Here is a 27305-nt window from a genome sequence, read left to right as displayed (position 1 = left end):
CTATCAGGGGAAGAGTGTTTTAGGAAAATGGGATATCATGTGGAAATGATCCCAAGAGCCTGGTGGTTTCAAGAAATTGAATATAATTCAATATATAACAATCTGTAGTAGAAAGATTTTTGGGGGAAATGTAGCTAAAACAGAGTCACATGGAAGCCTCTTTCCCTGGAGTGTCACTGTTTTGTTCATGGAGTCCTTTGACAAGGTCATCATTAGGGCCTATCTCGATGAGTGGTGCAGGAGGTGGTCTCTGTTCCAAGACAGACTTCGAGTCTGAGGTTTTTCAGTTGGGAAGTTTTGGGGAGGGTCTGCTCAGCCATGAAGGTATTAGACACTCCTGGTGCTCCAGATGGAGAAAGGAACAAGGCAAATCAGCCTCCATGGGCCCTCCTGCCCTGACTCACCACCATACTGTTTTTCATTCCCCCTTTATCCTCTCCAGCAGGAGCATTTCATCATGATTTTCTCGTGGTGATCTCTTTGCTTAAGGCAGTGACTTTGGGGAGCAGGTGGGTTGGTATTGGATTCTCGGCAGCTCCTGGTCCCACTCGGTCCAGGCCTTTGTGCTTTGTTGGGATTTGTTTGCCATGAATCCCTGTGCTGCTCAGATGGTCAGGCCCTGGGAAGGACCTAGAGGACAAGGAGTTTCTGATCAATTTAACGTTTATTGAAGGGTCAGCTCTGGGTGACCTCTGGCAGGGTGAGACTTTTTAGTTGCAATCACCTTAGGGTTTCCAGGAGGATTTTGGAGGGCTCATGGGGTCCTGAGTGAGTGGAAGCAGAGCTGAGTACCACTCCTGATGAGGGTGGGGTCCTCGTGTTTGCAGGATTACGTTCTGCCCTGAGCCTCCCGGAATGAGGTCTGGACAGCAACAACGTCCTGGAAATTGCAACCCTGCCTTGGATGGGCTGTTACCCCTCCTTCAAAACCATCCTGAGTGTACCATTGCACCATAATTCTGGCATTATCAATAAGAAATCACTGTATCTGGATTGATTTGTCCAATGAGTGCCTGTCAGGCCTGTTCTGTGAGCCACACATTGTGCCAGGTGCTGGGGCTACATCAGTGAATGAAACCCAAATCCCTGCCCCGGAAACCTGACCTTCCTTCGAAGATTTTCCTAGAATTTTTCCATCCTGAGGTCATCTGTTGCATCTTCCTATTGTGCTAATTGTACAGGGAGATAGAAGGCTATTATTATCTCAAGAACTTTGCTTTGAGTTGGGAGTTTATAATTGGAGGTTACACATTCAGTCACTCATCCGTAAGTATTTATTGAGCAACAAGTATATATATAGGTTCACCACCATCTGGTTGTGGTGGGGGGATGTAGTGGGGAAGGACGAGGAATAAGTCCCTTTCTTCATGGAGCCCTGAGTGAGGAAGATGGTTGTCCAGCAAATTGTCACGTAGTTAATGACAGTTGTGCAGGACATGGGAACAGGTGTCGGAGCCTGATCTCAGCTTGGGAGTTAGGGCAGGACTCCTAAAGCAATTGATACTGGAAGGGTAAGTGGGACTTAGCCAGGAACAGTCCAGCTGGAGGAAATTGTATGTGCAAAGGTCCTGTGGTGGTGGTGGGGGCATAGTGTTTGAGAAATGGTAAGAAGGAGTGGGGGTTGGAGTGTGGTGAGCCAGGGGTGCAGGGTGAAGTTGGAGGGCTGGGCGGGTTAGGGGTGAAAGAGGCAGAGCATCCAGGAGTGGGAAGGAATTTCAAGATCATGTCCCGGGCTGAGAGGGCAATTCTAGTGGCTGAGGGAGTGAAATCTGGACTTTAGGTAGGGTGACTTTAGGCATCCAGTGATCAGAGCTCAGTGGCAGTCCTGCCTGGCCAAGGTTTTTACATACAAGCGGTACCATACAGGCTGTTGGTGAGGCACGAATGATCAGACTGACTGCCCTTATTTTAGAACAGACACTTTGCTACCACAGCCCCTTTACTACCTTGACAAATGTACAGATAATAGAGCCCACCCTTACACATAGCATCATAAGAAATCAGTATCTTGGTCTAGTATTAAGGAGAAATAAAAGGAGGCAATTTATAATAATAGGTACTTCAGTATGTAAATGCTCAATTACACTGGAGTACATGTTGAAGTAACAGCTCTGAAATCTACTTCTAATGGATATGGGGATATGAAGGATGACAATTTCCAAGTGAGTATTAGTGGTGCTGTTTTTTGTGTTTTTTTTTCCCCCCCTGTAATGACATTTGAAGACAGGAGCCACAGGAGAATGCTTATGAGTACGTAAGAATGGGGAGGTTCGTAGAGCTACTGAGTGGGGAGAGTACTCAGTGTTGTCCTTATGACTTGGATACCACAGGGTGTTTTGTTCTCGGTGACTTGATTTTTCAGGATGCTGAACATCCCTTGGTCAATTTTGAATGGCACAAAGTAAAATATGTCTTAAATTTACGTGTCAGAACAGTCGGTGTTTATTTCAACCATGTAAACATACTTTGTATCTACGTCTGGAGTGGACTTAGGTTCTAGCTTAAGATCATGCTGAACGGGTCTATTTATTATTGCCACAGAGAATGTCTGGTGGTCTGACTCAGAACTGTGAGACATGGGTAAGGGTGTGGGTCTGCCCCTCACACTGCAGGATGCATCCCCTGTGTGCTCACTAAATGCCACATGCCTCCAGAATCACTGGGACAACCAAAATCATCTCCATAAATTCCTAGAGCTACCTCTAGGGGGCAGCACCTTCTCCATAAGGATCGCAGTCCTGATAGGACTGAAGCCCTGGATGGGTTAATGAAGGGGACTCTGGGGGGAGTGTTTACAGATACAGTTGGTTGCCCTAGTGGGGAGAGAAGGTAAATTGTGGCCATAGTTGGTGCTCTTTTGGAGGTAGTCAAGATGTCTGGGAGACTGTGTGGCCCTGAGACTCTGGGGTCCAGACCAGCGGAGCTCTGCAGGACAGCGGGGTCTCAGGTATAGAACAAGGGCAGTGGGGATCTGCATGGGGAGGCCCGGCAGTCACAGCCATTTGAAAGCTTTTGTGTCATAAATCTGAAAAACGCAATTCTGAAAGCGTGGGACAGAATCAAATTGGCCTATAAAAATAAAAACATGGTTACAGTAAAAATGAGATGAAATGGGAAAGGGCAGGCGCTTGCTACAAGGAGCCTGTCGTTGTCACTAACCAAATCAGTCCCTGTAATAACCCTGGAGTGAAGCTCACGGGCTCATCAGGCCTCTGTCCGGCCCCTGTAATTTAACTAGAGGACGTACCTGTGTTTACTGTGTGTGATTAGTCCTCGTCGATTGCTCTTTATTGGTGTTGGATTAACTTAAGGGCTCTGATTTTCTTTAATTTCCCAATTTACAGTCTTAGCTTACAAGTGGGCAGGGTTTTTAGTTTTCATTCTTAATTCCCTTCTAGCAAAAATGAACTGACAAACCCAAAAAACAAAAAAAAAAACTTCAAGTTTTTTTTTTTTTTTTCTGTTAACCACAGGGGATGCGACAAGTCAAAGGGGGGTTACCTGGGAATGCCCAGAGCCCCAGGTGATTGGTTGGCCCCCTGCCATCCCCACGTGAATGAGATCTGTACTTTTCATTGCCTCCTTGGTTGTCTTGGGTCATTGTTGTGGTTGTGGAGGAATCGTTGGAAATCTCAAAAAGGAAACCTGAGTGCAGGCCTGGGTCATATCAGAACCCCTGAGGCAGTATGTTTTCGGGGGCTCCTCATTCATGCTCTCTGCCTACCCTTTCCACTTCTTGGTGGGGGTGAGAATTTTAAGTCACAAGCATGCTGCCTGCAATCACTCTGGCTAGTTGCCAGGTCTCAGGACATGGATTTTATGTTTGTAGCTCATGATGGCTTGAGGGGCAGGATTCCAGCTCTTGCTTGGAGATGGAATTATAGTTCCTGATGGCGTCTTCGGGAAGGACAGAGTCATTGACCTCCAGCCTCTGGGAAAAGGGGAGGGCAGAATAATTGAGGGATAAAAAAAGAGGGCGGATTAAAAAAAAATCTATATATTTCCTCCCCATTACAAAAATACATGGTCTTATTGCCTCCTTTGTTGTGTAGCAGTTACTGCAATGATAATGAATTAATGAGTTATTTGTTGAATAGCTGCTTTTCCCCTCTCCCCACTTCATAGTTTCCTAGTGTATTAGGCCTTCGTGTTCACTCGATCGCCAGCATCTAGTCCCAATAAATAGCTGTTGCATGGATGGATGGAAAATTCTGGAGACGGAAGACATTGGAAAGAAGATTAACACTGCCCTTCCTATCATGCGGAGCTAGCTGGTGGTTCCCAGCCCTGGTAGCACATGGGAGTCACCTGGGGGAGCATTTTACTAATGCATTCTGGGTCTACCCAGAGCAATCCAATCAGAAATCTCAGCTGGGAGCTTGGGCAGGGGGGTTCAGGCATCAGAGCTTTGCAAAACTCCCAGCTGACTCTAATTGCAGACAGCCTGAGACCCTTTGATGTATGTCCTGACAGTGATAGCCCCATTTTTAAAAACAAAATAGTTATAAACGTAAAACACATGCATGCTATGCAAATCAAGGGGTATGGAGTATGTTGCTTTAGAAATAAAACTTCCTGTGCACTCCCAGCCTCAAACCCACATACCAGAGGTATCTACTTGAAGCAATTTTTGTGTGAAGTTCTGATGACTACCGCCCCTTAACTCTAGCTCATGTACTAATATCCTTATTTATTGGTTATCATTTTTAAAAGCTGTATCTGCTAACTCAATATTGACTCTAAGAGATAAATATCTATTGGCAAATAAAGAATTTACCTCATTTGCAGTAACACTTTCCCCTTATGATATTTGGTAGTTTTTTCTGTAATGTTAGCTATTCTCTTGGTTACCTTTATACCTTTAAGTAATCTTAAGCCTCTATTTTTCATTTCCTTTACGGAATATGTCCTGATCACTAAATAAGATGAAAAAATTAGAGTCCTACTACTTCTTTCCATCTCTGCATCTGCTGTTAACTACATTCTCAAGGCTTATAACATTTCCATTTTCTCCTGTAACTGTCCTTGTCATCTAAGCTTTATCTGTAGATTAATCTTTGTTTTAAATGAAAAAGCAGTTAATGATATGTATTGTAGAACAAATAATGCAGTTGGTCTCAAGAGAAGGAAATGTCTCTGATTATGTATTTCTTTTGTGGCCTCTTGTTCACTTCTACCCTTGTGGTTCAGCCCCTTGCTTCTCTTGGTGTTCTTCAGATGCCTGGTGATCCTTGGTCATCCATCCATATTTATGAAGGGAAGACTAAACTGATAAACACAGATACAGGTGTGGGTTTCCTCTGCTGAGTGTGGATCTGTTTATCCATTAGACCTCAAACCTTTTAATTGGAGGGCTGATTGTGGGGGTGGGGTTATTGTGTGTCATCTGGTGGGTTTTTCTTTAGCATGTGTGGGAGTGGAGCTGGCAGGCAAGCAGGTTAATACTTCCCCCAATGCCAATGTGAGTAGGGCTATTGTAAAGGATGGGAACACCACCCTAGAAGTGTTGGATCTCCCTTGGGAAGATGGATCGATTTCTTTTCTTTTTTTTTTTAAGTTTATTTATTTTGAGAGAGACAGAGCTTGAGCAGGGGAGGGGCAGAGAGAGAAGTGTTGGATCTCCTTTTGGAAAATGGATCCATTTCTTTTCTTTTTTTTTTTTTTTTTAAGTTTATTTTGAGAGAGAGAGAGAGACAGAGCTTGAGCAGGGGAGGGGCAGAGAGAGAGGGACACAAAGAATCTCAAGCAGGCTTCAGGCTCTGAGCTGTTAGCACAGAACCTAACATGGTGCTCAAAACCACAAACTGTGAGATCATGACCTGAGCCTAAGTCAGATGCCTAACTGATTTAGGGGCCCCAAGATAGGTCAATTTCTTAAGCAAACACCTTTCTAATTTCAGTTTTCAGGTGAACTTCATCACTGCCAGGTGAATATAGGTAGGATCCAGGAAGACCATCCCATTCTTTCCAGTTCTTAGCATCATCATAGTCTCCCTGTTTATTATTGTTTCACTGAAACATGTCCTCAAGCTGCCATATTGAAGTATCCAATGTTTTTCTATGGCCAAAGCAATTACATAATTGCTTTATTACCTTTTTCCATACCACTAAATACTGTCAACTAATTTTTAGAGATGACATTAACATTCCAATGTATGGATGGTTATATATGATTTAGTCACATCTCCATTTTTGATTCTGTGATTCTCAACTAAGTGGAGTTCCAGCGCACAATCCTTGTGCTTCATTCTGGGTACATACCTTGGTTGATTTCCTTAGAAATTGGAATTCTTCGAAGACTTGTGGCACAAAGTTCTAGACTGCCCCTCATAGGAAAGTTTTTAAGGGTTCAAGTTAAAGTGGGGAACAGACTAAAAAGCTTATCAGATAAAACTGCTCCAGTGCAAGCAGTCAGGGAGGGGAGGGGGCATTGCCAGATGGAGTGCCACGTGCAGACTGTGACTTCACTCCCTCCTGGTCCTCCGGAGAGACAGCTCAAGCTTTGGGTTCTTTCCTAGGAGCATCACTGTGGCTTGTGACTTAGGCAGGCCCATGCTGCTTTTTCTTCATCGATGACAAGGACAGATGAGCCATTTGGTCATTTGTCGTCCTTGGTTTCAAGGTATGGGTACTGGTTTTGTAGGATCAGGGGCCACAGAAGACTCCGGCCCAGAAATCTATCACTGTGCGTAGTCAAATGATTTACATTCATACAATGCCTGGGCTTCTCTAAGCTCTTTGCTTTTAGGTCACATTATTAAGAAGTGCTTCTTTTGAAGAGATAAAGGAATCCTCAGAACTCATCTTTTTTGCATCCAAGACAGGGCTATATTTGAAATACCAGAAGAAAATATTCTTTCGGATCACTTAAACTCTTTGAACTGAATTTTTAATTTCATCCTAGGGCAAGTCAATCTCCAGAGTCTTTTCTTCCACGTTGAGTTTCCTGCCCTTGATATATACCTGCCTCCCCTGCTGGCGGGAGGGGCTGTTATTTACTGTGACCTGTCTAGAGGCTGCAAGGCAAAGGCACTCTGATGGGTTAATCCTGATATCCAGAGTTGTAGACTCACCTTGGCTATATCACATGACCAAATTGTGAACTTGTATAAATGATAGCAGGAAAATGCATTGGCTGAGAGTTCTGTGGTGATACATGGAAATTCAGGGGTGGGAACATCACAGGAAAGAAATGAAAGGGAAAGTGCTGAAAGATTCTCTTGAATTACGTCAGGAAATACATAACAGAATAGATAACACCAAAGTTGAGTTGATGTCACTCTGCTTAAAAGCAGACCAGTTTTTTTTGTTTTTTGTTTTTTTAAAGATAATTTGCCACATCTCTTTGGGAAACAACTTGATGTTACAGGTCAAAAGTCTTAATGATGTATTTGACGTTAGTCTCAGTTCATGAGTTCAAGCCTCTCAATGGCCTCCGTGCTGACAGTGTGGAGCCTGCTTGGGATTCTCTATCTCTCTGAACCTCTCTGCTTGTGTGCTCGCTCTCTCTCTCTCTCAAGGTAAATAAACTTAAAAAAATCATCCTAAGTATCAAAAAACTTTTAAGAATAAAAATGTGGTTGGTGCCATTATGATATTGCAAACAATCTGAATTAGAAACCACGTAAATATTCAACAATAGGTGAATAGCTCAGACACTTAAAGTATATCCAATTTTTGTGATTTGTGTAGTCATTAAAAATTATTCTCAAACAGTATGCTATAACACAAAAAGAGTGGTACTATGGTATTGACTAAAAATAAGACACAATGTTGTAGATACATAGTACAAATCTGGCTATATTGAAAATAATTGTGCCTAAGGAAAAAATCAAAAGGGAATGGATGATGGGCCTATGAGCACTATTCTTTCTTCTCTTTATTTTTCACATCTTTAATGAGTAGGCCCTTTTTTCGTATTAAAAATAAATATTGGAAGAATCATTGAAATATACATTAGAAGCTCTAATTAAGACATATCATTGTTCATTGGCTATTGAACATGACATTTGCAAGTATGCTTTTCCTGTAATGCAAATGGGTGCATCAGAAAGAAAGGGTCTGACCAGGTTGTAAAGGTACAGGGACACCTTTGAGTAAAATAGTTCAGATGAAAAATGAAAAAGCTAAACAATTACTTGGATAGAAGAGTCACTTGTCCTGACATTTGTACATTTGTAGTTTAAAACATTGCCTTGATCTTTTCCTCAGTGAATACTATACTCCCAACCCATAGGGAGTCCTGAAGAAACAGAGCTGGTTGGGTGATGAGGCAGGAGAAAAACATTAAGGAAATGGAGTCACACACAATACCCCTCCAGTCACCTGTGTTACTTTCTGAGTTGTGGGGGTGTCTAAATGGTCAAGCCAACAGTGGGAAAGAGGGAAATTGTCAACTATTTATTGAGGACCTGTTATGTTCCAGGCACTGGACATAGGCCACAGGACAAGTATGTTGTGAAGCTTCGAATTTCAAGTGCTGCCTTGACATCTTGGGTCTCACAGGGCCCCAACGGCCTGACCATGAATCCTTTCTGCTCTCTTTGGATGTGCCCCTACTCCGCAGGAAACGGTCCCCACACAGCTAGTTCCCTGACCAGCCACCCTCCACCTGGTCCTCAACTGAACAGGCTTCAGTTCCCTGCCAGACTGAGAAATTACTCAAAAGAGCCAGTCACCTCCTCCTGCAGGAACCAGGGGCCACCCCACACCCACTCTTACCATAAAGCCTATGGCCCACAGCCCTGCTGGTTCACTCTAACTGCAACACCGAGTGGCCCTCTGTGGCAAGCAGTGTCCTCCTCCCTGGAGCTGTGAGTATGTGTGGCTGATAACTGCTGGCTATCTCTCCTGTCTAATGCTTGGTGTCATGTGTTGATTCATTTTGTACTATAGAGTACAGGGGTCCCTCCCTCCTCAACAGGGCCAGTGGGATGTGGTCAGAATAATAATACTCCTGTAGGAGTGTGGATGGGAAGATGATAATGAAGTAATCAGTGAGTGAACATGTTAACTTGCAGTTGGACTATATATTGTGAAGTAAACAGAATGATGCGTTAGGGACCTGTGGAAATACGTAGTAATCCTGCTTTGGATAGGTGATCAGGGGAGGCTCTTTGAGGCAGCAACATTGAGTTCACTTGCAGGTTGGGAAGGGGCTAGCTCTGGGAAGGGCTGGGAGGCCAGGGCCTGGCCAATGCAGCCAGGTCAGTGCATCAGGAGCTGACAATGAGCTCACATGATCTTGGAAAGGCAGTCAGGGACCCATGGAAGCTATAGTCAAGAAGTTGGACTTGATTTTACATGGAATGCACAATCACTTCTAAGCAGGGAAGTGACATGGTATGGTTTATACTTTTACAAGAATTGTTTTGGTACCTGCGTAGAGAATGGTTGATGGGGGAACTTAAGGTGCGGAGTACTCAGTTAGGAGCTGTCTGTGGCAGTTCTGTTGGGAGGTGATAGTGGTTGGGGTTGGGTGGATGAAGAGAACGGACCAGGGTATGTATCCTGGAGGTAGATGCCAACTTGTGAGACTTGATGATGGATTGGACATGAGGAATAAGAAAACAGAAAAGGATGTTTCTGAGGTTTTGGCTTGAGTGACTGGGTGGATAGTGGTGCCATTTAAAGGGATGGAAAGGGGATGAGATTGAAATTTGGAGTTTGGTTTAGATTGGTCTGATCTGAGTAAGTATTCAAGTGGAGATGTCAAGCTGGCAGCTGGAAATACTATTATGCAGTTCAGGATAAATGCCAGAGCTAAAGATATTAGTTTGGCCATTACCACCATTTGATAGTATTTAAATCAGCTGAATAATATGGGGAGATGATAAAAAATTCAGAATGATTTATCCTCCTGGAATGAATGTCGTGTTAGATGTAAGTTTGGCTATATCAGTGGAATAACATATAATAAGACCACTTGAAAACTGTGCTGCACCGTGGAAATGCAGTAACTATTCACACTGCTGTAGGATTCGGGTCTCCCACAGCACTCATAATTCTGGGGTCTTGGTTCTTGATTGTTTAATCCACAAAATCCCCTCCCCATCATCTCCTGTGTGAGTTCCTTTGAGGATCCCTGACTCTCAACCTAAGCCAGTGCTTTAGAAAGAATTCTTGCCAACACTGTAATGCTGGAGAACAGAGATAAAGCTACAGAGATAAAGATTATCTTTTTTAGCTGAAAAAATTTTGAGTTATATTAGCCTCAGCCTAAAACAACTAGGGTCTCTAGGTTTTTTTTTTTTTTTTTTTTTTTTTTTTTTTTTTTACTCGCAAGAGAGTTTGGAGAATGTACAATGGTTCAATTTTTCTAGGAGCTTTTTGGCTGAGGCCAGATTGGAACTCTCCATGGCTCTGGGTAAACAGTCAATATTGTATTCCTGTGAAATTCTGGAGATAATGATTTAGCAGCAAGATTGGCTGGAGGCTGTGCTCTACCTGGCCAGGAATCACATGACAAATGGATCTCCTTTCAAGGAAGTTGAATGTATGTGTTACACAATTTAGTTGGGTGGTTGTAGGGGGTAGGGATGACTTCAAGTGCAGGCATTGGTAAAAGGAGCTAGAAAAAGACACAAGTACTCTAATTTATACTTCCCCAAACCATTTGGTTTTAAAGAGCTTCACATTCTCCTGGAAGTCAAAGGTCACACACCTGTGTGTGTGAACTACATTTTCCTGACTTTGTCATACTCCTAAGAAGCAAGCTTTGTTCCTTACGTATGGGTGTATGCTTGTATAGATGTAGCTTCTGGAGAAGCTACATTGAACATGAAATTGAACATTGAACATGAAAATTAAGGTCTGATCTGATTCTAGGATCATGGAGCCTTGACTTGGGCCATTCTTCCAGCCTAGAACAATGCTGTCTGGCTGTGCCCAGAGCCACAAGAAAATCACTTAGTGGGTCTCATGTGTCGTTCTGATGTCCTATTGATCAGATTTTTGTAGGTAGAGCTGTGAGGACTCATTCATTGATTGCTTTGTTTGTTGGGTTTACTACAATGGGCCTCGCTCTAGGTTTGGTGTTGGGGGGTACACTGGTGAGGAAGATGCCATCCTTGACCTTAAAAATTCTCCCTATGGCCAAGGAGATAGACATGTAATCAAGCAGTTGAGGGGGTGGTGAAGAGCAGAAAGGGAGAAAGAAAAGGGCTTTGATGGAGGTAGCAAGGCAATACACAATAAGACACTTAACTCAGACCTGGAGGCTCAAATCAGGAAGTCTTCTTGGAAGAGGCAGTGCCTTACTTAAGACTGGAAAGTAGAGCATGACTTAGTGGGATCACATTCAGAAGGAGAGTGTGAAAGGGTGTTCTGTCTAGCCAGAATAACCTTGCAAAGGGACACTACATGTTAAAGGAATTGCAAGCCATTCAGCATGATTGGAGGTGGGGCTGGAGGCAAGGCAAGACCATGAGGCCAAGAGAGGTCTGGGAAGCCGAGAAGGAATGCTTGCTTCCCCAGGGAAAAGGGATTTTTTCTGCATGTAGGAAAGCCCCCTCTGGTGGCTTTGGGGGAGAATTGCATGATGTTCGGATGAGATGAGTCAGCAAAGTATTGTGATAAATGACCCAAACTGGGCTTGGCAGTGGGAAGAGAAAAACCAGGTAACCAGGGGAAGGGAGGACAGCTGTGCTTCCAGGAGAATGTGAAGCTCTTTAAATCCAAATGGTTTGGGTAAGTATAAATTAGAGTACTTGAGTCTATTTCTAGCTCCTTTTACGAAGCCCTACTATGTGCCAACTCCTGGCCAGGCACCTTATGTGCGATTTTCTTGTTTAATCCTCATAACTGTCTTAGAAAGCAGGTACTAGTATCATTAACCCCTATACACCATTGAATATTGCCTCCCCTAACCCTGATTCTTACTGATCTGGAACCCTGGAACATGACCTTCTTTGGACATAGGGTGTTGGCGGATAAAATGAGTTAAGGATTTTGAGATGAAATCATCCTAGATTTAGGGTAGGCCTTAAAACCAGTGACTAGTGTCCTTATAAGGAGATGACACACAGAGATGGGGTTGTTGTAGCCAGAGCTAGAAAAGGCAGGGAGATCTTCCCCTAGAGCCTGCAGGCCTTGATTTTGAACCTCTGGCTTCCACACCTGTACAAAAGTAACTTTCTATTGTTATAAGACGCTGAGTCTGTGGTAACTTGTTAGGGCATCCTTAGGAAACTAAAATAATAATGTCCATTTTAGACTTGACAGGGGAGAACCCAACTAGTTTTTAGAGAGCTCTGCTCTAAACATTGGGTCTTTAAGATGGCACAGGGATGGGTGTGCTTCATGGGACCTGCAGTCTGTGATCTTAACTGCTCTAGTCTTCATGACTCCCCAGCTAACAGCTAACATTTATTTCATGCTAACTCTTGGTTAGGCACCATCTAAAGCATTTTCCTTTATGATTTCATTTATCTTGAGGATTATCTTGTAAGAGATACTTTCCTTAGAAAATACAGATGGGGATGGTCTCTATTTTGAAGGACAGTAAACCATTTTAAGAGACTTTTTTCTTCGTCCCTGGCACCTCATTTACTGAACGGAGATTTTCCACCTTGAATGAGCTAAGCAGTATGAGAGGAAGTGTCAAGCATGTCAACCAGCGACTCATGAAATATTTCATCTTGTAATACATTAATAGAGAAAACCAAGGTGATTTTCAGCCCATTCCAGTAAATCGGTTTTAGCACTAATGAATTGTTCTGTTTGAGTAAAGCATTATTGGCAAAGTGCTGACGTTAATAGTAACAGTGAGGCATTTGAAACTCCATCAAAAATTATAATCTCAAAATAAAAGGCTGGAAACATTTCTGTGTTCTATTAATTAACATCGGTTGTCTGATCAATGTTTTTAATTGGTAGCAGATTAAAGTATGGATTTCTGGCATGACAAATCTCTAGATTGGCTATCTTGCTACCTGTTGATCCTGATGACCTCATTCCAACATTTATATTCAAATCTGATAGCTCAGAGGTTCAGTAGTCAGCGGATCATAAATTTCACCCAGTTCCTCTGGCTGAATTTCAAGTATGTAGACCATGTGCTAACAGTAAGAATGATCAGAAAGACAGTTGTAGACAAACGGAGCATGAAGAAAATCATTCTTATTGGAGGATGTGGCAGAAACAATTTTCCTCTGTGCTAGGCAGACATCAGCTCTGCAGAACTGGCCAGAAATAAAGATCGTTCCACTGATGGGCTGTAACAGGGGGCAAAGGAGGGTACCTGGTCCCCACCCCCAAACCCAGATGTTGCAGGGTTTCATGGCCAGATGTCTATGGAGCTAGCAGCCTGGCTGCATAAAATGGCCAGAGGGAGTTTTTGCAAAGCAAGAAGGACTAAGGAGCAGAAGGAATCAGGAAGTATGAAGACCCCACTGTTCATAGAGCTCCCCTGTGTGCCAGGTGCTTTGGTAACCTCCTCTCCTGTCACAAGTGCCCCATGATGGAGGCATTAGGTCCAACCATATGGAATTGCCATTCTTGTAGGTCAAAGAGAGATGAATATTGACACTTCTGTTTGGTTCAACCTGTGCTATGAGTAGCCCTCCTTTTTCTGGCTGAGAAAAGTGAAGTTGATGATGCCTAAGGTCACAGGCTAGGAAGGTTAGAACAACACAGGGGGCTAGCTCTGGGGGAAGCAACACTCTGTCCTCCACCATCCTCCTCCACCATCCTCCTCCACCATCCTCCTCCACCATCCTCCTCCACCATCCTCCTCCACCATCCTCCTCCACCATCCTCCTCCACCATCCTCCTCCACCATCCTCCTCCACCATCCTCCTCCACCATCCTCCTCCACCATCCTCCTCCACCATCCTCCTCCACCATCCTCCTCCACCATCCTCCTCCACCATCCTCCTCCACCATCCTCCTCCACCATCCTCCTCCACCATCCTCCTCCACCATCCTCCTCCACCATCCTCCTCCACCATCCTCCTCCACCATCCTCCTCCACCATCCTCCTCCACCATCCTCCTCCACCATCCTCCTCCACCATCCTCCTCCACCATCCTCCTCCACCATCCTCCTCCACCATCCTCCTCCACCATCCTCCTCCACCATCCTCCTCCACCATCCTCCTCCACCATCCTCCTCCACCATCCTCCTCCACCATCCTCCTCCACCATCCTCCTCCTCTTCTGGTGGGCTTTATCAGGGGAGTGGATGATCACTTCATAGACCCCTCTGAGTTACTCTGGAAGCTATGTTGGGTGGGGTGATGGGGTGGAGGGGATGTGGGAGGGAACCAGGATAGATTACAGGAGAGTCTTTAGGAAGCTGTTATAATAGTGCCAGTTATAATGACGTGGAAGTTCAGAGTAGATTGACAGCAGGGGAGGTGTCATGGAAGGGGACTCATTTGAGAGCTATTTAGGAGTGAGAACCAAGAGGATGTGGTATTTGATGGAAGGAAGAGCCCCCAGCCTCTGGCTTCTCCTCCCCTGGTTCTGTGAGCCCATGTTACACATGCTCATTATATCCCACACCTTCCCTTGGCTGCGTGTATCTCCACTGACTGTAAGTTCCTGAGGGTGAGAATCCTGTGTCTTATTTATGGCCGACCCTAGGACCATCATTGTATCTAATACTTGGTAGGCAGTCCGTTTTTGTTGGATCAGTGCAAGAACTGAGAAGAAGAAATTAATTCAGCTGTCTTGAATACTTACCACAGCATTTCCTTAAATTCTGGATTTCCTGGCAGGGAGACATGTTCTGCCCTGCCCCCACCCTTCAGTTTCTGCAGGATCATCTTAGTCACCCTGGTGGGACTGTCTGTAACTCAGCACCCTGTTATTCATATTCAGATTTACAGGATGACTGGTGTTTATCCATTTAACTCTGCTAATTTGGATCATTTCCATTAAAATTTTTGCAACTATTTAATGAGGAACAGTCTGACCAGTAGTAGATGCTAAATTGCTTTTAAACAAGGGAAGTTCTGTCATCTGCAAAATAAAACCTCTATCCTCCAGGTCAGTTTTGACTTTTCTTTTTCTTCTTCCTCCTCCTCCTCCTCCTCTTCTTCTTTTTTTAAGGAAAAAACAGGTAAGCCTTGAGTGGGAATGTGGGGAGTAAAAACAACTTTTAGCTTGAAGAATCTTTATTGCCCTAACAAGTAAAAGACCCTTTAACAATCACATTGATTTTTGCTGATGGATATAAAGGGTTTTGAAAGTGAATTCTTACTCTGGGCAAGACCCACTTGGAGATGCCAGGATTGTACTTCGCCTTTATAAGACATTAATGGGGAATGAAGACACAGATTTTGCCATGGAATCAACTATTCCAACTGATGAATTGCATCAAGGGGACAATGGAAGTTGAGTAACTGACAACTAAGTGGAGATATTTGTCAGGTAAAGGGACAATGATCTGGTTGCTGGTTTCTGTTGGCAAAACATCAGAGAGGGTGCAGTTGCCTTGAAACACTCAGAAAATATGAAAAGGGATATGGATGGAAGGTGGTAAGAAAAACAGGAAATGCTTCAGCTCAGAAGTGCTCACTAGAAACCTTACTTCCCTTTTTTGTCCTCGACCTTCTTTAATGTGGAAGGTTTCACCTCTTTAGCCTATCAGGTGATGCTGGTTGTCCCCCCAAATGGTCTGCTGGGTGAGCTGGCACTTTAGAAATGTCATTTGGGTCTCTTCTCTCCATCCCCTTGGCCAAGATGCCTTTCCAGCCCACTGCTGGGCTTGGCGTGGTGGAGAAGGCATTCGTCAGACAGCCATGTGGTCTTTGGCGACACACAGACCTGGACTCAGTCTGGCTCCACTAGGCAGTAGTTTCATCATCTGCAACATGGATTAATAATAAGTCCTGCATAGACCTCTTGTGGAGGGTTAATAGGATAACTGGTATGAGTGAAACTTTGGCCAATTTCCAGGCACTTAAAAGCACTCAATAAAGGCTAAACCCTAACAAAAGAAACATCAGCAACACAGATGATGCAGAATGAGGCTCTTGACTGGTCTCTGCTTTCAGGACCTTCTCTTTTCATACTGACAATCCCTCCTCCTCCTCTGAACAGTCGTTCCCCGCCACCCCCCATCCCCACCCCCCGCCCCATGCTAAGAGCAGTGCATGAACTCAGAGCTTAGAGTTGGGCTTGGGTTCAAATGCTGGCTTGGCCACTTAGAAGTTGTGTGACCTTAGGCCTGTTACTTACCTTCTCTTTGCCCTTTTTCCCCCTGGGTTTTGTGGTCTTTGATCAGCTGCTCTCAGTACATTGGTGTTATCCTCTCCCTTTTCTTTGTATGGGTAGCCATGTGGCTTGCTCACTGCTCAGTCTCTTCTATGTCTGGCATGGAGTGGGGGTGCATGGCCAAAGTAGCTGCCACACCCTTCACGTGACTTTTCGGTTCATGTGCATGCCGCTCTTCCCACTCATTCTGTGTAGACTGCTTCTGATTGGTGACCAATCAGCCAGTGGACCCTCTGAGTCCGTTATTTCCCTGGATCCAATGAGTTGAGGCTGGTGGTGATGCCATGGTGTCCAGGGGAAGTGAGTGTGTGCTGGAGGTCACTTCCTGGACAATAGGCTAGCTGTGCTCTTGACATCAGGTTCCTAAGTTGAGAGTGCTTGAGGTGCAGGGGAACAGCGTATTTTCCTGAGAGCTGTGAAGGAAGGCCCCATTTCTTCAATTCTGAGGGATGATCAAGTTAGACACATCATTTTTCTATCTTTTGTGGATTCCTGTTGAGGGTCTCAAAGTTGTTCTACTCTAAGCCATTCCAGAACCCCACTCTCTCTTAACTGGGTCACAGAGAAGAAGAATGCCCTGTGCATTCTAGAGGCAAAGAACCAGAATTAGCTATATTTGGGACATTTTACCCCAAATTATGCTGTTCATTGAAATATAATGAACAGCTGGTAAACAAACATCACTCCTATGTGGGCTGTTAAGCATAGAATTTCTCTGAAAATTATTACACAAAGAAATTCTCTCACTTCTTAAGCCCTGCCATGGCACATGTGTGTTTTTTGTGTGTCTCTGGCTTAGGAGACTGGAGTAAAGATCATGTGGAAATGTAGCATGTAGGTGTCTGAGGGCAGCAGCCTTTCATGGCTATTGAAAATCTAGAGTCCTAGCAATGCCTGGGTGGCTTAGTCGGTTAAGCGTCTGACTTCAGCTCAGGTCATGATCTCAGTGTTCGTGGGTTCATGCCCCATGTTGGGCTCTTTGCTGACAGCTCAGAGCCTGGAGCCTGCTTCAAGTTCTGTGTCACCCCCTCTCTCTGCTCCTGCTCTGCTCGCTCGCGCTCGCGCTCGCTCTCGCGCTCGCGCTCGCTCTCAAATAAACATTTAAAAAAAATGTAGAGTCCTAGATCCTCCTTCTGGCATGACCCACAAGGTACCAGGGCTCAATGTAAGGTGCATCCACCCCTAAGTGACTGATGTGCTAATAATAAACTGTATGAGCTCACATTTTGTAAGTTTAGTAAATATTTTTTGAGAACCAACTATGTGACTGGCATTGTTCTAAGCATGTGGGATAAATCAAGGGAGTAGAGCAGATAGAAATCCCTGCCCTCTAGGACCTCTATTGCTAAAGTCAGCAGGGTCTGCCCCCTGCCTTCGTCTCTCTGCTACAGACACTTTGGGTACTGTAACCAGACTTTCTTTCCACCACAGGGCCTTTGCACATGCCACTACCTCATGGACTTCTTCTCCTCTTTGTTTCCTTAGGGAAGTTTCATCCCCCACTGCTGCCCCTTGTCCCTGCATTGAAATGCAGCTTGCTTTGTCACTTTGCTCTCTCAGAATCCTGTTTTTCTTTAGAGTAGGACAAATCTCTGTTTGTACACTTACTTGTGTGGTTGAGAATCTTTTTCTCACTCTAGACCCCGACCTCCATGAGGCTCAGAGAGGTTTAAGTAACTTATCCAGGATGCAAAGGGATGTGGTCAGGATTCGGGCTCAAGTCTGCCCCATACTCTTTACATAGTCGAATAGTGAACTGGAAATGTGGAAGTTCATGTACCACCCCCAGGCTTTGTGCATCTACCCTCCCAGTTTACCTACAGCTATGCAGAGCTCTTTATTTGCAACTAGCTTTGTAAAGATAATGACAATAGCAGCTGACACTTGCTGAGTTCTCACTGTATGCTGGGCGCTGGGATAAATAAGTGCCTTCCACACACTAGGTCCTCCCTTCTGAGGCGACAGGAGCTATAATTCTGTTGTGCAAGGTCTCACAGGCAGGGTTTAAACTTGCTCATCTTGGGTTCCCAGCCTGTGGACGTTACAACCTCTGGCGTGTCTTTTTCTTAACACTCTGGCCCATGAAGAAATGTGTAAGTGAGGTCATGAGAGACAAGCCCCAAACCCTGGATCCTGGTTGCACCAATAGCACCAGCAGAGATCTGCCAAGGGTTTCGGTGACATGGGCGTATTGCTCATGGATATCTTCTTAGAACATAGAGACCCAAGAGAATCTGAGTTGGCTTGGAGCCCTCCTTCTGATGGTTCCTTCATGCTCATACCTTGCTCTGGTAAAACCAGGTGACTGTTAGGGGTGCACTGTGGCTGAAAAAGACATTGATGGTGCACTGAGAATCTGAGCCTCATGTCTTTGTTCTTGGGGGTGTACTGTTTAGCTTGGACCTACACAAAGGGTCCTACAGAGCAATCTCAGTGCAAAGGGGAAGAGAAGGGATTGTTGCTGAGGTCAGAGTCAGGAGGAAACTTAGCCACTATAATTACTCTATGGTGACATTTGGGGCTTAGGGCAGAGGGTGTCCTGGGACCCCTCTAGCTTATAGGCAGCCTCTTTCAGGGACCCAGTGACCCAGAGCTGGATGTACACACCAGATATGCGTGGTGGCCTGTTTTGCTTGAGTGTATACAAGTTTCCAGGCAGATTTGTGCCTCAAGGTAGCCCCTATGACCTGGGCAAGATCCTTGACTTCTCTGAGTCTCGATGTGCTCTTCTGGAAAATGGGGCTGATGATAGTCTGTAAGCGTTAGCATTGCTGTGATGATGAAGTGAAGTCACACGTAAACTGCTTGGTTGGTACCTGATACGTAGTGAGCACTCAGTGAGTGACAGATATGTACTGAAAATACCAGTATGGTGCCCTGAATAAAGGCTTCCATGGTGGATTCCTTTTGAGCAATATGGATTCTGCCTGGAGTGGGCTCCTTGAGAGAATCAGAGTGCCTCTTCTTTTGGCCTGATTGGTCCTGGTTGTTAATTTCCAAGACCCATTTAATTTTTCTCCTCACTCGCAAGAACAAAGATACCCTGCTGAAAGATCAGGAAATGAGACATAGAAAGGGGACCTCTCGGAGAGTGATGATTTGTAATGACCCATCAACAGGGATAAACTCCGCTGCGGCAAAAAATAATGAAACATTGATTCTCAGAACCTATTAAAAGTCAGATTTATATGAGAGTTTAGAAAAGCAATTAGTCTGGATTGAAACTAATTAGTGATTCCCTGTCCCCACCCCCATCCTGGGGTGGTTGAGATCTGGGCAGGCTACTGAGAGCCTACTATGTGCAGGACTTGATAGGACTCAAGGATGGGAAAGAACTCAAGAGAGATTATATCCAAATAGAAAGGACTATTATTTAAGTAAGAAATCAATTGTATGATAGAGGCACGAGCACAGTGTCCTGAGGTTTCAAAGATCTGCATCTTCTCTGATTGTGTCTCAACTCCACATAGGCTCCCTTTTAGCTCCTCTATTTAGCTTTTTTCTATATTACACTACCTGGGTTTTATCTCTGGCCCTTAAAAATTTCACTTTGCATGGTTTCTGGATGGGCTCACTGGTACCCATAGCTTCTGATTATCCCCATATGTGCTGACACCATCTTGCCTATCTCCATGCTGCAACTGTCTGGTTGACATTTCTGCTGGGAAGTCCAAGATCAAACTCCCGATCTCTACCACCCCCAACCTATCATGGCCTGCGGGTCCCTCTCCAGGTTAACTTGACTGCCATGGGCTTAGTCTCCCAAGTGTCAATATCGCGGTCACTCTATATTCCTCTATTTTTCTGCCTCCCACATCTAAATTGCTAATAGGCATTTCTCCTCTTCAGCAGTCCCCACAAGGAGAGGACTCCACCTGGGGCAGGTGTGGGCCTAACCTGGCTGAGAAGCTGCATATTTCACAGGGGCCAGTATCACTCATCACAATGCCATGGGCAGGGCTTTCCTCTTACTACAGAGTAATGATGTCCAAAGTATGGCGTCCCTTTGGGTACTTGTAGTCCATTCATATTTTTTCCTAGGCTGGATGCAAAGTACCAGTGAAAGGTCATTTGTACCATAGGCAATGTTGCCCTACTAATAGAATTTATATCCCACCTAATGAGTTAACCAGGAAGACATTGCTAGGAATTTAACTGAATGTTAACTTCTCATGCAGATGGAGGAAGATTATGTTTTATCTTTACTCATTGGGGGGTTCCTTAGATAGGGTGGGGGTCCGGGAAGAAGATAATGTTTAAACTTAGTTCCCATGTATGAAAGTGGGGGAAGAACATTCTAGCTAAAGAGAAGGAAAAGAGTTTGATGTGTTCTATCAGGGATGAATGAAGTAGAGGGAGAGGCTAGAGAAGTGGGCTGAAGCCAAATCATATCATCCTGCGTGAGGAGTTTGGCTTTTGTTTGAAGTTTGGATTTTATTTCTTGTCTTTGCTGACTCAAGGTGAAGTGCAGTATTATCACTGAGTGGATGTGCTCTTGTAGCATTTCAGATATGGAGGTGCCTAGCCAAAGTCATTCATGTTTTTGGAGGAGTCCTAATGTTGCAGTGCTCTAGAACAATCCACCCTAAACTTAGAAACAAAAAACAATTATTTTACTACATTCAAGTGAATCTATGGATCAGAAATTCGGATTGGTGTGCTTGTTAATTTTGTGTGTCTACCTGGCTGGGGCATGGTGCCTGGATATGCAGTCAAACATAATAGTGAGTATTCTTGTGAGGGTGTTTTTGGAGATGCACTTTTAAATCCGTGGAGATTGAGTGAAGCAGATTGCTCTCCATAATGTGGAGTTGAAGACATCAATCAACTGAAGACATGAATAGAACTAATGACCTGCCCTGAACATGAGGGAATTCTTTAGCAGAAACCTTTTGGACTTAAACTGCCCACAAACAATAGCATGTGTATGTATATATGAAGACGTTTATTTTAAGGAATTGGCTCACCCAGCTATGGAGGCTGGCAAGTCTAAAGTCTGCATGGTGGGCCAGTAGACGGGAAATCTGGGAGAGATGGCTTCCATATTGCAATAGAAAGGGTGTTAAAGGATTTGGGGCAGTGTTTCTAAAACCAACACAGTGTGTACTCTAGCTGCAAATTATTTGCATTTTTCCCACCTGAAAAATGTGCTTGACTCTTCCCAGACCTTCACCTGCCAAAAGTATCTCCCATTACACCATCACGCTTGGCTTGAGGCCAAGGATCTCGTAAACCTTATTTAAGGTCTACGTATGGATGAGGATCCTCAAGTTTGGTCCCTTGGGTACAGGTTCTCTAGAACCTGTGAAGATCTGTGAACTAAAGATGTAAGTTATCTGCACCCCACCCCCCAGCAGTTAACATGCAGTGATTAGACAGACATAAGATAACTGTGATAGAAATTCCCATTCAAAAAAGGGAAAACCATAGCAGTCAGTGGCCTATGGTAATTTTGAAATCTAGTTTGGCATAAGATGCCCATCTCTTGATTAGGGTCCAAATCATTAGGGAATGAGTTTTGCGGCTTTTGGTTCTAACTCTGAGATCTTGGTTCTGACCTTGGAGTCACCACTGTCCACTGTACTCCCTGTAAGAAAGTCTATATCCTGTCAACTTGCTTTCTTTCCATAGAAGTTTGGGGATCCCTAGACTCTTATTTTAATGTATATTTTCAGAGAGCGTGCAGGCGAGGGGCAGAGGGAGGGAGAAAGGGAGAGAGGGAAAATATCTTAATCAGCCTCCTTGCTATCAGTGTGAGCCTGATTCGTGGCTGCATCCCATGGCCCTGAGATCATGATCTGAGCATAAATCAAGAGTCTCAAGCTTAACAACTGAGCTACCCAGGAGCCCACAAAGGACTCTTTTTATTAGTACTGTCTTGGTTCCTTTTAGTCCTTTTAGTCCAAGCTGGTATAATTACTTTAAGAACTTTGTGGATTTCTTATGTGTCAGTTCATTATTGATTTCTTTGGACCACAGCCATACCTATAAATCTCTTGGAGATAAGTCCTTCTATGCTTGGGCTCCATGTGGCTTCTGTGGGATAGTATTTCTAATATCCTTGGGAAACCTATTGTTCTTGGGTGCCTCCTTAAGATCCTCACAAGGAATTTCGTTTGACTGAAGTGGTCTAGGAGGCACCACCTTAAATCTTCAGTTTTAACAAATGGATTTTCAGTCACACTACTGACTTCATCTTTACTCCGAGGCAGGCATAGTGTTCTGATAACAACCTAGAATTCATGTGTGCCCTTTCTTTGAATAGCCTTTGATGGCTGGAAAGAGTGCCCTGGGCCCTTTATATTTATTCTTTAATTGAGCTCTGTTCTTGCCCAATTTATTCTAGGTGGCTAGAAGAAGCCAGGTGGCACCTTCAACACTGTCTGGAAATCTTAGATGCAACATTGAGCTTATCCAGTATATTTCCTACTTTCTGCATTACTGCAGGAAACAGTGTAGTCAAAGTTTCTTCCACTACATAACCAGGAATTTTTTTCTTTAGCTTCCAATATTAGGTTTCTTCTTGCCCTCACCAACTGTTGCCTTGAGGCCTGTCACACTGTCCCCAAATGAATGCTGTGTGTTTCAGTTCTGATTAACATCCCACTTTTAGGAACAAGCTTTTGTTTTCGTTAGTGTGATAAATCACCCCAAACTTAACACAATACAATGATGATTTAACCGTGCTTGTATATTCTGTGGGTTGGGAATGTGGATGGGACGTAGCTTGTCTTGCCCTCTAATGTGTGGGGCCTTAGTTAGGGAGACTCAGATGGCTGGGATGACTTATACACCTTGAGACCAGCACCACTAACTGGAGACTTCTTCACTAACCTAATTGGTGCCTAGGTTGGATGACCCAAAAGTCGGGCTTGGCTAGAATTTGAGAACAGAGGGCCTCCATGGAACTTGGCTGTGTGGCTTGGGCTTCTCACTACATGAAGACTGGGTTTTTAAAGGAACCATGTCAAGAGGGAGTGCGGAGAGTGAATTATCCAATACCCTCAGAGGTTGTAGGACCTCCTATGATAAGGCTTCAAAAATCACATAAAATTATTTGTGCCATACTGTGTTGGTTGAAGCAAGTCATGAGCCCATCCAGATTCAAGGGAAGGGATACCTCTTGATGGGAGGAGTGTTAGGTATTTTCGGATCAGGTTTTTATAACCTCCACAAGAAACAGGCCTTGGGGAAAAAAATTGAGGACTCTATCATCCTTATCCAAGATGACTAGATAAGTTCTCAACATTTCTCTTCTCTCCCTTGGATTTCTGTAATGTTTCACTCAACTGGATCCTCTTCTCCCACAGATGAAGGTCCATTATATTTATTCTCCATACATAAGATTTTCAGCAACCTAGAGAGGCAGTCCTTTGGTATTCACTTAAATTCTCTTTGTTCATTCTCTTAATGGGATGATAGAAAGATGGTGGTATGGCCAGGATAATGGTCAAGAAGAGAGATACTGGGTGAAGGTTGCTTGGCGAGAGAGCCCTGGTCTTGAGAAATAAGTTCTTGAAATAAAAACTGTTGATCTTGGAAGATAATTAGCCTTGGACTATGTCCCTGAAGTTAAGGAGGACAGTTCATAGCATTGGTCCAAAACTTTGTGTTTTTATTAGGTATTGTTTTAAATAAACTGAAACTAATGGGTTTTTGTTTGCTTTTTAATGTTATGAATACCATAGCAATACATGCACATGATGAAAAAAATAGAAAATGTGGAAAAATATAAAAGAATAAATAAAATTTAAAAAAGTTAATATTGTGACATATTTTATTCTTTAAAAATGTGTTGAGATTATTTTATGAACACTGAAGTTTAAGAAAAAAAGATATACATTGCATTAAGCCCATTTTTTTCTCCATGTCATTAAATACAACATTGGAGCCTGATTTCTGATGGTTGTATAATGCTCAGTTGCATGTCTGTGCTATACTTGACTTAACGTAAATGCCCAACAATAGTGGATTATCTCAACATTGTGTTGGATCATTTGGCTCATGTCAGAAGAAACCAAGTTAAACCCACTTTGTCATCACACTTTGAACCTTTGATGGGTTATGTTTGTTTTTGGGAACAGAGTTGAAATGTTGTATTGTGAAGTATAAATAGATTTATTACGTTGAATCCCTGAGGGTGGCACCAAGACATCATCAGTAATGAGTTAGAATAACAATGACATTGGTGACTCACATCAGGTATTTACTGCACCCCCCCAATTGTTAAAAACCTACATGTTATCTTTGTTCCGTTTGTTACTTGCCACACACAGTCACCAACTCCTGTCCAGTGTCCCATGTATTTCCTGAAGCTGCCCATTTTCTGTCCTGTTCCCATTGACATCTCCCTTCTCTTGATCTCTTGAGTAGATGCTAGCTGTGGAACTGCCTTCCAGCCATGGTATTCATTCCAAAACGCAGCCTTCGTCATGTCATTTAAGCGGCTAAATCTCATTATCCTTGGAAAAACGTCCAAACCCCTTCTTGGGGCTCATGAAGCCCAGCCTTGCCCTAAGATCCTTCTGTTCTCCAGCAATTAAGAACTACTCTGGTCTCTGGCTCAACCCCATCTCTTGGGGCTTAGTCAGGGTGGGATGTTCTAACAACATCATAGACCGGGCAGCTTAAACAACAGACCTTTACTTCTCACATTGCTGAAGGCTGGAAGCCCAAGAAGAAGGCATAGCTGACCCTGTGCCTGGTAAGAGTTCTCTTGAAGATGTTCACCCTCTTGTGCCCTCACATGGTGAAGAAATAGATCATTTCTGTCCTCTCTTGTCTTAAGAGCACTAATGCCACTGACAAGGCTCTACTTTGATCTAATTACCTCCTGAAGGTCCCACCTCCTCAAACCATCACTTTGGGGATTAGGGCTTTCATACACGAATTTTGGAGGTGATGTCCCTAGCAGCCTTGTATCAGTTCTTCTCTCTGCCTGGAAGGCCCTTCCTCTCCTTTAAGTTACCTCAGTTCACATATTGCTTCCTCCAAGAAGTCTTCCTGATCACCCCCCTGCCCCCTACACACACATACCCTGCAATTCTGGGTTAGGTACCCTGCTAGTGTTTAGTGTGGGTACTGTAGGGTTTTCTTTCTAGTACTTATGTTACTTGTTGCAGAATTTTATCTTCTCCTTGGATGGTGAGCTCTGGGAGAATAGGGCGGCTTCTCTCTTGTCATTACATCTTAGCCCAGTGCATAGCACATAATATGCCCTCATTAATTATATGAGTAAATGACATCCATGGCTGCTGCTTCTTGGTCAAGCCCACTTAAAGATGACAACTCTGACCCACTTACAAGAACCAGCTCTAAAATCCTCCTGCATTTGCTTTCTGGGGGGTAGAAGATTGTCCTCTAGACAGAAAAACACCTTAAAGACAGAATAGGCAAGCACTTGTGTAAATCATTAATAAATCTGTTTACTATTTTTATTTGCATTAGATATCAAATTAAATATTGCATTAAGTGAGTTAAATATTAATATTGCATTAAATATATATTACATTTTAAAAATTAAGTACTAGATGCTCTTACTTGAAGTTGGATTATGAAGGCTTTAGCACAATTAGCCCAGCATGTGCTAACTGTGTTGTTGTTTTCCATGTCACTGATGATTTATGAGAGCCCACAGGAATAAGGCAAAAGGTGAGAGGCCATGGGGGCCTGCAGATGGGAGGTATGGCCAGGAGGGCAGGGCAGCACGCAGCACAGTCAGAAGAGATGTCTGATGGTAGGAGGAGAGGGGCAAGAGGAGGAGTGGGAACGTGTAATTTATTCACAAACTTGTTATTTGCCATTTTTCTGGGAAATGTACGTAGAATATCTATGATCTCATTTAGTTGTTAGAGACCAATTAAACAGGTATGATTGTCGTTATAGCTTAAACAGTTCAGAACTGAGTTTCAAACAAGTTAGGTGACATACACAAGGCCTCATGGCCTTGGTGGGGCTATCACGGGCAATATGACTCACATTGTTAACTGTGTTTCTCTACTGCTTCTTGAAGGAGGTGTTTTCAAGCTGGTGTGGATCAAAATAGACCCATGGGATTTAAGAATTTTAAATTTGACTGTTCTTATTCCTAACAACAAAGGAACATGATAGAATTTAGATCTGTCCACCTACCCATCCATGTTACTGGCTTTTAGTGAGATCCTGATGGGTACCTTGTGTGGCCAGGTCTGGGAATATAGTGTACAAGGCAGATACAATCACTGTGCTAATAGATCTCATGGTCTGGTGATAGAAGCCAGGACCACCTGGCTTTTACTATCCCATGCTCTTTCCCTTCCATTAGGATGTTTCCATATTCCAAAGTACTCTTGGCTCAGGTAATGTATCCCATATGGTTTATGTCTGAAGAGCCAGGAAGGGCCTGGTGCTGACTGTGTCCTGATCTCTTGATGGATTGCTTAGATCGTCCTGGTCAACATCTTTTTGTGATGACTAGATTCCCACATGCAGGCAGTAATGTCCTATGATCTGTTGTGCCACTGTGCTCAAAGGCCACATGTGGGCATGCATTGGAGTTTAGGCCAGATACAGCCCTGGGTCTCCAGGTATGACCCTTGTCTTGTGTGTCAAGGCCCTTATCTGCACCTGTGACTACCTGCTGCCTATTCCTCGGGCATGGCAGATACAGCTTACCCAACACTTCATCATATCTCTGTGCAGTAGATTCGACCTCGGAGAAATAAGTCTTTTCACTTTGCCAGACCAACTGGTAAGGTCTCTCCAATCCCCAATTTTATACTTCAGTTCCAACCCTTCATCTTAATCTCAAATGTTCTGCTACTTTTTTCTGTTCTTATCCACTCTAAATGGATATCTCATGGACATCTCACATGTCACATGTCTATCAAACACTTTCTTGATCTCTCCCAGTTCTTCTTCCTCCCCAGTCCTGATCTTCCCCATATCTTTCCCAGATCACTAATCTGCATCACTGTCCACCAGAAATGGAAGTCAGGAAACCTGGGATAATGACACTTTCCTGGCCCCACTACCCCCAACACAAATACCCCTGTGACACACTAGATGTTCCCTTGATTGTATCTCCACAATATTTCTTGAGTCTGT

General features: G+C 43.8%; 1 protein-coding gene and 1 long non-coding RNA gene across 20 annotated transcripts in view; one reads left to right on the top strand and one right to left on the bottom strand.

Annotated features, from left to right (window-relative positions):
• RBFOX1 (RNA binding fox-1 homolog 1) overlaps positions 1 to 27305 on the top strand; it is a 2063692-nt gene that overhangs the window by 145385 nt on the left and 1891002 nt on the right. The window lies entirely within an intron of this gene.
• Positions 15101 to 16749, bottom strand: LOC132689038 (uncharacterized). Its single transcript, XR_009614799.2, has 2 exons — positions 16185 to 16749; positions 15101 to 15810 (listed from the first exon to the last, which is right to left on the bottom strand). It is a non-coding gene; the product is annotated as an uncharacterized LOC132689038 (long non-coding RNA).

This window comes from Panthera onca, chromosome E3 (genome assembly GCF_046562875.1).
Source record: "Panthera onca isolate mPanOnc1 chromosome E3, mPanOnc1 haplotype 2, whole genome shotgun sequence".
Classification (NCBI taxonomy): Eukaryota; Metazoa; Chordata; class Mammalia; order Carnivora; family Felidae; genus Panthera; species Panthera onca.
Note: the sequence above shows the minus strand (reverse complement) of the source record. Positions and strands in the feature narration are given on the sequence as shown.